Here is a 10,538-nt window from a genome sequence, read left to right on the forward strand (position 1 = left end):
GAGTTGTGAGTTGGACGATTCTAAGGGGCCCCTCTTGCCCCATTAAATCACTGAGTCAATCTCTGAAGAGACGTTTCTGACTTGTAACATCCAAATTCTATTACGCAGCCATCAAGAAAAATGAAGTCGTGAAATTCTTTCATAAATGAATGGACATGGAAGTATCATGCTGAGTGAAATGAGTCAGAAAGAGAAGGACAAACATAGAATGATTGCACTCGTGTGGGATATTAAAAAAAAAAAACAGAATGTAGTATGAGAATCACAAACAAGGATAGAGAAACAAGGGCCAGAAAGACGAGTCTACAGTTGGAAGCTTGCCAGAGGTGGGGGTGCGGGGGAGGGAAGGGCAGGTAGGATAGAGAAGAGACCACTGTGCCAATGATTGTTTGATAGTTGGAAATGACCACTCTGGACAAGAACTGAGTGTTGAAAGTATGTAAAGGGACAAACATGTAAACTTTTAATACCTGGATCCAAACCATAATGTCTAAAGGGAGAGGGGGAGGGAGGAAGGGAGGGAGGGAGGGAGGGATGGAGGGAGAGAGAGTGAGGGGGAGAGAGTGGGGATGGGAGGGAGGGAGTGAGGGAGAGAAAGGGGGAGAGAGGGAGGGAGGGGGAGAGAGACAGAGAGAAGAGAGAGAGAGAGAGAGAGAGAGAGAGAGAGAGAGAGAGAGAGAGAGGGAGGGAGAAGAGCCTGCCATAGAGGTAGTGGGTGGGGGAGGACATGGCTTTAAACTGTAAACTGGGGTCATTTAGTGGTGGGAGATGTACACCCCACAGAAGGAACGTGTTGGAACACTGTCTAACTAAAACTCAATCATGAACAACTTCGTAACTGTGCATCTCACAGTGATTCAATTAAGAGAAATCTTTTCAAACCAACCTAAGTTCTGTCCCTCTCAACACCTGCCCGGGTGGTGGTCTAACTTGTGCAAAGGCATTAGGTCTCCAATAAACAAACTGATCTGCAGAATCCAACGCCATGGTCAGCAAGGAAGGGCACCAAACCAATGCAAACTGCAGCACCCTGCACCGTGTCCGTGAGCGGCCACCCCAGGGCGCCGCCTCGCCTACTTCCCCGGTGAAGTTTCTACCAAGGCAACTGGGAAGAACACAGAATTCTGCCGTCCGCTGTGAGGACTGAAGTAAGGAATAGTAGAAATCCCTTAAACTTGGTCCTATTTTATCAGGCCAGTCTGCCTAAGGCTCGGCTGGAGAGAAACGGGTCTATTGAACTAAATTCTTGTACAAACAATGCAAAGAATTTCCTTCTCTTCCTTTTCCCTTTCCTCCTCCTCCTTTTCCTGCTCCCTAAAGCTTCCATCAAGCGAAAATTTCATCTCTCATTCAGCACTACCTCTGTTCCTGCTGGGACCAGAGTTCATATTGTGAGTCCGCTGAGAGGCCCTAAAGATAGGGATTTTACCTGAAGAAGGCTGAGAAGTAGCTGGATGTGAGAAGCACTCTCCTTACACACAGCTGACCCTAGTTTGATCCCCGAAATCACATACACCTCCCCCTCAACTACCGCCAGGAGGCACCTGTAAGCACCACCCACTGTGACCCAAAACCTCTCCCCAAATAATGAAATAAAGTTTACCTACCCGATAATGCCAACACTCTTAAACTGTTCAAAAGCAAGAAAAACAAGTGGAGCTGGAGGAATAATAGCACAGTGGGTAGGGCACTTGCCCTGCACATAGCCGACCTGGGTTTGACCCCTAGCATCCTACACAGTCCGCCAGGCACCAAGTGGAGTGATTCCCGATTGCAGAGCCGGTAGGAAGCCCTGAGCATCACCACGAGTGACCCCAAAACAAAACCAAGCAAAAAAGGATATAACAGAGAACGAAAGCACTCAACCCTCTCACCCCATTTTTTTTTTTTTTTGTCCAAGGGGGACCTGCCAAATTGTGCTCAGGAGGTTTTGGGTGTGCAGGGCCTGAGGATGTGTGTTGCTCGAATGTTACAGTGCCAGGGACACCCAGGGCACCCCCAGCAGTGTTGGGGGGATCCGTGGGGCGCCAGGCCTTGAAAGGGGTCAGGTGCATGTTAGCTCTGTGTATCTTCCAGCCCCTGCTCTCAGACTGTTTTTATTTTCTAGATAGGGGTCACACCTGACAATGGCGGGGGGTGGGAGGGCATGTGGTGCTGAGAGTCAAGCCATAGGCCTCTGGGAGGAATAGTGCAGAGGGTCGGGTGCCCGCCTCGCAGGTGGTCAATTCAGGTTTGATCCCAGCCCCTGCACTGTGTGTGGTTCCCTGAGGCCGCAGGCATAAGACCTGAGCACAGCCAGGAGTGGCTCAAAAACAACCACCACCAACAAAAACAGAGCCAAAAAATTAAAGAACGCAAGACCTCTCATATTCTACATGTGCATTCTGTCACTTGCACTATCTCCCCAGCTCTCAGAATTGTATTTCAGTATGATGTTTATATCAAAACTCGAACAATGAGGGGCTGGAGCGATAGCACAGCGGGTAGGGCATTTGCCTTGCACACGGCCGACCTGGGTTCGATTCCCAGCATCCTATATAGTCCCCTGAGCACTGCCAGGGATAATTCCTGAATGCATAAGCCAGGAGTAACCCTTGGTGCATCGCCGGGTGTGACCCAAAAAGCAAAAACAAAACAAAACTCGTACAATGAGGCAACCAAAAGAAACTCCAGCAACTTCCACTCCTGACTATAGGTCCCGGGTCCCCCTGGGAGGGCGGCGCTCTTTCGCCGAGCCAAGGCCTGGCCCAGACTGGGGATGCAAATACTCTACCTTCACAGAACGCCTTTCACGGAGCTATTGGAAACTAAGCCTGACCGAAGCGCAAGAGTCAATCAAGATAGAGGAAACGCTGAATGTTCGGGAACTAGAACCCCCAGGACAAAAAAAACAACAGGCACTAGGAGAAACAGCAACGAGTCCAGACTTTCACCAAGAAGATAGAACTGATAAAATTAAATTAAAACAGAAAATAGTCAGTCTTGGGAAGAGATCTGTAAACCGATAAAGTTTTTGAAGAAATATTTTATTGAACCACCGTGAAAAAAAGAAAAAAAATACAAAGCTTTCAGGTTTAAGTCACAGTCAAATACTGATTAATCCACCATCCCTTCACCAGTGCACCCGTTCCACCACCAAGAACCCCAATACACCCCCCTCCCACCCCACCCCCCATCTAAGTAGCTAATGATATTCCCGTTATTCTCTCTATATATTGAGTACATTCCACATTTCCATACAGAACTCACTATTATTGATTGGAAATTTTCCCCAACAATCAGGCCTGCTGAATAGGCATCATCTAATAATTTCTCTTCATTGCTAAGAGTGAAGACTTTAAGTCTTCACTTTTGGGTTTCTAATATTTTAGCTCAGTTCACAGTCAAAATGGATGGCTGCAAGCATCCGCTCTGGTGCCAAAATGGGTTAGGAGACCTCAGGATCACAGTCAATAGGCGCGGAGGGTCCGTTTCTCGTGCCGCGGCTCTCGGTTCATCTCTGGGCGGAAGGCGCGCCGGGAACGCCCCCCCTCCCAGGACCACCTACAGGCTACGTCACTAAAGAAAGTCCTACCTCCTGGTGGAGGGGTCTTAGAGGGTGGCTCTTACCGCGTGGCTGCTACCGCTGCCGCCATTTTCGCTCAGAAAAATGGGGTGGAGAGGGGAAAAAAATCCCCCCCCGGGCTGCACGAGGTTGTAGTTCAGTTCACAGTCAAAATGCATGGCTCAAGCATCCGCTCGGGTGCCAAAATGGGTTAGGAGACCTCAGGATCACAGTCAATAGGCGCGGAGGGTCCGTTTCTCGTGCCTCGGCTCTCGGTTCATCTCTGGGCGGAAGCAAAACCGATAAAGTTTTTGAAGTGGAATTAATGATAGAGTCATTAAGAGAAGCAAATGTGGGAAAGTGGCAATGATTAACTCCAGGGAAACACGTCCCGAATCTCTGCTATTTCAAACAACCTGGGGCGGATTCAGGAAGGCGCAGGTGGTTAGAGCAGATTAAAGAGTTTGGTAAAAGTAAAAGGGAAGAGAGGGAGTAAAAGAGGGAGAGGAAGAAGAAAAGTGGCTGTGGTACAGGCAGGCAGGGCTGGGGTGGCAGGTGGAGAGGGCAGCGGGAGGGAACCTGGGGACGTTGGTGATGGGAAATGTGCACTTGGAGAAGAGATGTACGGCTGAAACCCAGTTACAAGCAACCGTGTAACTTGAGTTTGGTAAAAAGTCCATGTACAAATGAGCATCTTAAAAGTGACATGGCAGGGCTAGAGCGATAGCACAGCGGGTAGGGTGTTTGCCTTGCATGCAGCCAACCCGGGTCTGATTCCCAGCATCCCATATGGTCCCCAAGCACCACCAGGAGTAATTCCTGAGTACAGGAGCCAGGAGTAACACCTATGCATCTCTGGGTGTGACCCAAAAAGCAAAAAAAATAAAATAATAAAAGTAATGTGTGATCTGGAGAAATAGTACAAAGGTTAAGGCAGTGACCTGGCATGACCAGGGGATCTCCTGGTCCCCTAGATACCCAGGAATAACCCTTGGGCATCACTGAATATTGCTTCCAAACATAAGTTAATTAATTAAAAACGTGCTTTGGTGAGAGATAGGGAGAGGGCTAGGGCGAGGAGGGAGAGAGAGAGAGAGAGAGAGAGAGAGAGAGAGAGAGAGAGAGAGAGAGAGAGAGAGAGAGAGAGAGAGAGAGAGGAAGGGAAACTGGGACACTGGTGATGGGAAATGGTGAAGGGATGGGTGTTGGGACATTGTATGACTGAACCCAATCATGGACAATTTGTAACTATTTATCTCACAGTGATTTAATTTAAAAAATCATTTTTACTGTGCCATGGGAACCCAAAGGTAGGCTCAATGGCGAGAGCACCTGCCTTGCCCGCTGGGGAAGGGCTCAGGCCCCTCGGCTCTGCTGTCTGGATCCGCTCAGAGGCTGAGGTTCCCGGAGCACCACTGCTGAGCGTGTTTGATGGCCTGTCACAGCGGCAGCAGAGGGAAGGGAAGACACAGGTGGCGCAGGGCGGGGATGAGAGACTTCGAGGTAAAGGATGCTGGCCAGCCATTTAGAGTGGGTGTCTTTCCCTCAGGGGATGCTGCTTCTAGGACAGATTCTCCTTCAGCAGGACCCTCCACCCAAGGGCGGAGTCTCATGATTGTGTTTCTCCTCTCCTCGTCCAGCGAACATATAAGCATTCATATTAATCATTTTGTATGGACACAATAAGAAATGCATTAAAGGGGCCGGAGCGATAGCACAGCGGGTAGGGCATTTGCCTTGCACGCGGCCTACCCGGGTTCGATCCCCGGCATCCCATATGGTCCCCCAAGCACCGCCAGGAGTAATTCCTGAGTGCAAAGCCAGGAGTAACCCCTGAGCATCGCTGGGTGTGACCCAAAAAGCAAATAAAATAAAAAAATAATAAAAAAAAAGAAATGCATTAAAGCTTATAGAACTGCTCCCCTGGGGCCATCTCAATCTCAGACTACAGTGCTCAGGCCAGATCAGTCTTTCCTATCCCTAGCAGGGTCCTAGTCTCATCATTACTTTTGGATCATGACAGCATTTGTCTATGATCAAGCTCTTAACTTATAGTTAAGAATTAGGCACTTTGGCCAGGTCCATCTCGATGCCAGGGTAGCACATAACTTACCGCTTGCCCTGGATCCGTCCCGTTCCTTGGGACCCTGCTTTTGGGGTGCTAGGAACTGAGAGCAACTGAGGCTTAAATCGAGAAAGAAACTGTCTTGCGGAAGAGAGCATAGAGAAGTAGTTACAGATAAACAAAGAAATGGGAGTGACTCGGGAGCACCTCGATGGGTGTGACCCGGATGAACCTAAGCTCCTTGTGGCAATGGGGGAAAGGACAAAGCAATGTCATCCCACATGTCCCCCTTTTCTGTTTACAAAATTACAAAAATTTGAAATAGAAAGAGGAACAATTCCAAATCACAACGCAATTCCAAATCACAATACAGTCTTATAGTTATACTTAAGATTTCTTGTAAGTTATACTTATAAGATTTATACTTACAAGTCATTTAGTCCTGTTCTGAAGAGATGAAGCTTCTGGATCAAAAATGAAGAGTTGTTCCTGTAACAGCACCAGTAGTGGTTGCAGCAATGAGTCTCAGGGGAGCAGCTATTAGGAGTCCGATAAATTTTAGGAAGCACTGGATCAGTCAGGGAGCACTGGAACTGGAGCATCACAATTCTGGCAGGAGAAATTCAGCAGGGGAATGCAACATTCTCTGGTCAGGTTCCTCGGCAGTCGTAACGGGATGAGACGTAACGGGATCCAGAGTTTCTTAGTGGGGTTATTATCTGTTGAAACAAAAGCATAGCCTTTTCCTCTAATGAGGAGTTTCCCTGCTACATTCAACTGAGAAAATACCTCCTTTTGGTGTTTGATTTAACATTCCGTATGTCCACTGAAAATGCAGAGGTGGTGGGCTTAAGGCCGCCTACATTGCCCTACATCACCAGTAAATGCTCACTAGAGTGGTAATGAGATAACAAAGTTTAAAACAAGCACAGAGGCATCAAGCACCCGTTTCTAAGAGTCAAGTTCATGAGTTCAAATCCCTGGTGTCCCACGTGACACCTCTGCTGTCTGTCCTGGGAGCTATGCCGTCTACAAAACCCAGCAATGCAAACAATTTCTAGCTTAAGTGCAGCCAAGTGGGTGGGTGCAAGCATCACCCAAAAAGTGGGCAACCCCAGCAAGCACCAGAACTAAAAAGTATGTGAGCACCAAGGCCAGGAAGTGTGACCCGGGGAAGCGTGTGTGTAGGTAGCATAGGGTCCTCCAGGAAGCATCACAGCTGGTGTGCCTCAGCTGAGTGGACCCCTGCTGAGCACCTGCGATACAGTAACTCAGGGAGCCCAAAGCTCAGCAAGCACAACTGTGTCGAGCGCTTGAGCACTGCAGCACTGTGGCTGCATGTGTGAGCACTGCAGTACTGTGTCCAGTGTGTGAGCACTGCAGCACTGTGGCTGCATGTGTGAGCACTGCAGCACTGTGTCGAGTGTGTGAGCACTGCGGCACTATGGTGAGTGGTGAGCACTGCAGCACTGAGGGGCTGAGGTGGAATTTCCCAGGTATTGAAGTTTGTAACATATTGATTAGGTAGGATTCAGACACTGATTATGCTTGAAATTCTCTTCCCTTGCTTTTTCCCTCTTAGACAAAAGAATTGTTTTTAATTGTGTATTTTTTTAAATTACTTTATAGTTGATGGGACTAGGTTACAGCAGAATTCAAGTTTAATGTACTGATGTACAAAGTGACTGCAACCCCCATCAGCGAGGCTCATGCTGCTCCACCACGGTGCCCCTGGCACCGTCTAGTTCCGGCTTGGTCCCCCTCCCCCACAGATACCGGTTATTAGTGGGGAGGTTGAGTTTTCAACGGTCAACAAATCCCGGGGACCTCCACGGTACAGTTCGGCTCCATTTCTGATGCATTCGGCAAATGCTTTTCTCTTGCGTGCCCTGCGGACAGCGCCCCAGGGCTGGGTGTTGTGCATTCGTTACTGTAGCCACAGCTGCAGGCGCTGCAGCGCGCGCAGGAGCCCGGGGTTACGGGCCCTGCACCTAGCAGGGAGCAGTCCCCGGGCACCGCCAGCTGTGGTCCAAACGCAAAATGAAGATGATGAGGAGGAGGAGGATGCTGGTGATGATGAAGATGAAGATGAAGAAGATGACGATGACGATGATGATGAAGAAGATGATGATGATGATAATGAAATAAAAGATGAATCTAATTCCCGCAGGGTCTGAGCCTTACAGAGAGCCCCGGACGAAGGGCAAAGGCGGCTGTCCGGCCCCCGCTGGACTCGAGCGAGTCTGGGCGACGCCGGGATGCATCCCGCGGGCTCCCTGGGCCTGTCCACTGCCGGCCGCTTATTGAATCTCCGGCAACAAAGGGCACCCAGCGTCCCTGCGTGCCCGGGGAAGTGGTCTGTTCAAACAAATGCAAGCTCCTTTGTTCCAGAAGAGGAACCCCGGGCTAGCAAGGCCCAGCCCTGAGGAGGCTCGGCTCTCCTCCGGGCGCTGCAGACCCAGCCTGGGGCAAGAGCGCCCTCTGCAGACACCCAGAAACATTGCCGGTGCCGCACCACCGGCGCCGCTGCCGGGCGGGGTGCGGAGGGCAGTTCCCTTCTTTTTTTTCCCCTTTTGGTTTTTGGGTTGGGGGCCACGTCTGTCAGTGCTCAGGGGTTACCCCTGCCTGTGCAGTCAGGAGTCACTCCTGGCGGTGCTCAGGGAACCATATGGGATGCAGGGAATCGAACCCGGGGTCGGTCGCTTGCAAGGTGAGTGCTCCACTAGTCTTCCAGCTCCTCCACCCACCCCCTTGCCTTCTAAAACTTGCTTTCTCAAACCCGAGTGCCAGTGTTCCTGGCCAGGGGACTACTTCCAAGAGGAGAATGAATGACCCTTTAAAGGCGTGCGGGGGGTGGGGGCGGTTGAGCGATAGCACAGCAGGTAGGGTGTTTGCCTTGCACGCTGCCTACTCGGTGTTCAATTCCCAGCATCCTATATGGTTCCCGAGCACCGCCCAGAGTAATTCCTGAGTGCAGAGTCAGGAGTAACCCTGAGCATCGCCAGGTGTAACCCAAAAAGAAAAAAAAAAGCAATTGTCTTTGGGCAACTGTTATTTCTTTATTATGTTTCTCTATATCCCACATATGAGGGAGATAATTTTGTATCTGAAAGTTTATTCTGTATATGGGACTGGAGTGATAGCACAGTGGGTAGGGCATTTGCCTTGCATGTGGCTGACGCGGCCAACCCGGGTTCAATTCCCAGCATCACAGATGGTTGCTCGAGTACCGCCAGGAGTAATTCATGAGTGCAGAGCCAGGAGTAACCCCTGTGCATCGCCAGCTGTGACTCAAATATGCAAGAAAAAAGAAAGGTTTTAAAATTCTCTTTTTAAGCAAGTATTAGATAAATGATGAACTTAGTATCTGGGAATCCAATTGTGAAGGGCTGAAGGAGAGGCCCAAGAGACACAGGATGCAAATTCAGTAGCCCAGCACATATACAGGGCGCTTTGGTCGAGTTTTCATTTCTAGTTTAGCTGCTCTGATGCTATTTCTTTTCGTGATGGATCCTGCTGGTCAAAGACCAGCCCGTAACAGAAATGGAATTATTTCTTCCTTCTAGAAGTAGCACAATTGATAGCAGGAGGTGGTTCCGCATGCATCAGCTGTTGACAGATTGTGAGCATAAAGAACCAGCAAAACAGTCGTATTCTCTACTTAATAGTACACAGTATTTGTAGAGTGAAGACCTTATGAGTATAGACTGAGCTGTGGAGGGCTTTGATTACTGTAGTCATTTGTCTAAAGTAACAGAATGAAAGAAATGTTAACAGCAATTCTTGGGGGATACAGACCCTAGATCACTGCTTGATTAAAAAAAAAATAAACAGGTAGGGGCCCAAGAGACAGAACAGGGGTGAAAGTGTTTGCCTTGCATGCAGCAGATCATGGTTTAAATCCCCAGCACCACCTATGGTCCTCAGAGCACTGCTAAGAGAAATTCCTGAGCACAGAGCCAGGAATAAACCCTGAACACACTGGGTATAGCCTACCTAAAAAGTATCTTAGTGGCCTTTGAGCAATAAAGTAAAATGGACATATTAATTCTCTCCCAGCTACAACGAGCTTACCTGCCTCTTTTGGGCAATTCTGTCCCTGCAAGTTCTAATGATAGGTGCAGTGTTTGACTACTCTCTTGCTAGTGGGATAAGATCAGACAATTTTACTTCAATTTAAATGACTAGTGTCATTTCTCGGAGAAATCTGATTCAATTAAGGAATACTGGTCCCATGGTTTTGCAGGAAATCTCCCAGACAGATAACCCATGGGCACGTCCCTTGCAGACTCGCCCTCCAGTGCTCTCAGAGGATTTTGTTTTGGTGCTGGTTGGGACACACTTACTCCTGGCTCTGGGTTCAAGGATCACTCCTAAAAGAGCTAGGGATCAAATCCAGGCTTCCTGCTTCCTGTTGTGCTCTCTCTCTCTCTCTCTCTCTCTCTCTCTCTCTCTCTCTCTCTCTCTCTCTCTCTCTCTCTCTGGCCCATGTGCCTCTTCATCTGGCTGCTAATAGACTGGCCAACTCTATTAAACAGTTAAATAAACTGTAGCATTCTTAGATGCAAACTCAGTGTTTCCTGAGTTTTATGAATGACTCTGGCAAACTAATTGAACCTGAGAAGGGGCTCATGGGAAGCTCAGGTGACAGCTCAGAAGCACAGGGAGGTACCCAGACTAGGTACCAAGCACTGTAGGGAGAGGTCTCTGGTATGGAGGTGACACTGTCCACGAACACGGTGTCACCTTGAGTTCCAATGTAGTATATGCAGCTGGTGTCATGGAGAACTGGAGCCACTTGAGGGAAATCCCACACACTTCTGGTGTCAGAAGTGTCCTGAGTGACCTCCTCTGTGGCCAGGTAGCAGGAGACACGCTCTTCTCCCCTGGTAACCTTTGACCTGGACCTTCATGTCTCCGCTTTGGGAG

The 10,538-nt window shown here is 49.1% G+C and overlaps 1 long non-coding RNA gene across 1 annotated transcript; it reads right to left on the reverse strand.

Annotated features, from left to right (window-relative positions):
- Positions 1-3,203: 3,203 nt before the first annotated feature.
- LOC129404417 (uncharacterized) lies at positions 3,204-7,999 on the reverse strand. Its single transcript, XR_008629845.1, has 3 exons — positions 7,794-7,999; positions 6,039-6,328; positions 3,204-3,827 (listed from the first exon to the last, which is right to left on the reverse strand). It is a non-coding gene; the product is annotated as an uncharacterized LOC129404417 (long non-coding RNA).
- Positions 8,000-10,538: the final 2,539 nt, after the last annotated feature.

The sequence above is a fragment of the Sorex araneus genome, chromosome 4, assembly GCF_027595985.1.
Source record: "Sorex araneus isolate mSorAra2 chromosome 4, mSorAra2.pri, whole genome shotgun sequence".
NCBI lineage: Eukaryota > Metazoa > Chordata > Mammalia > Eulipotyphla > Soricidae > Sorex > Sorex araneus.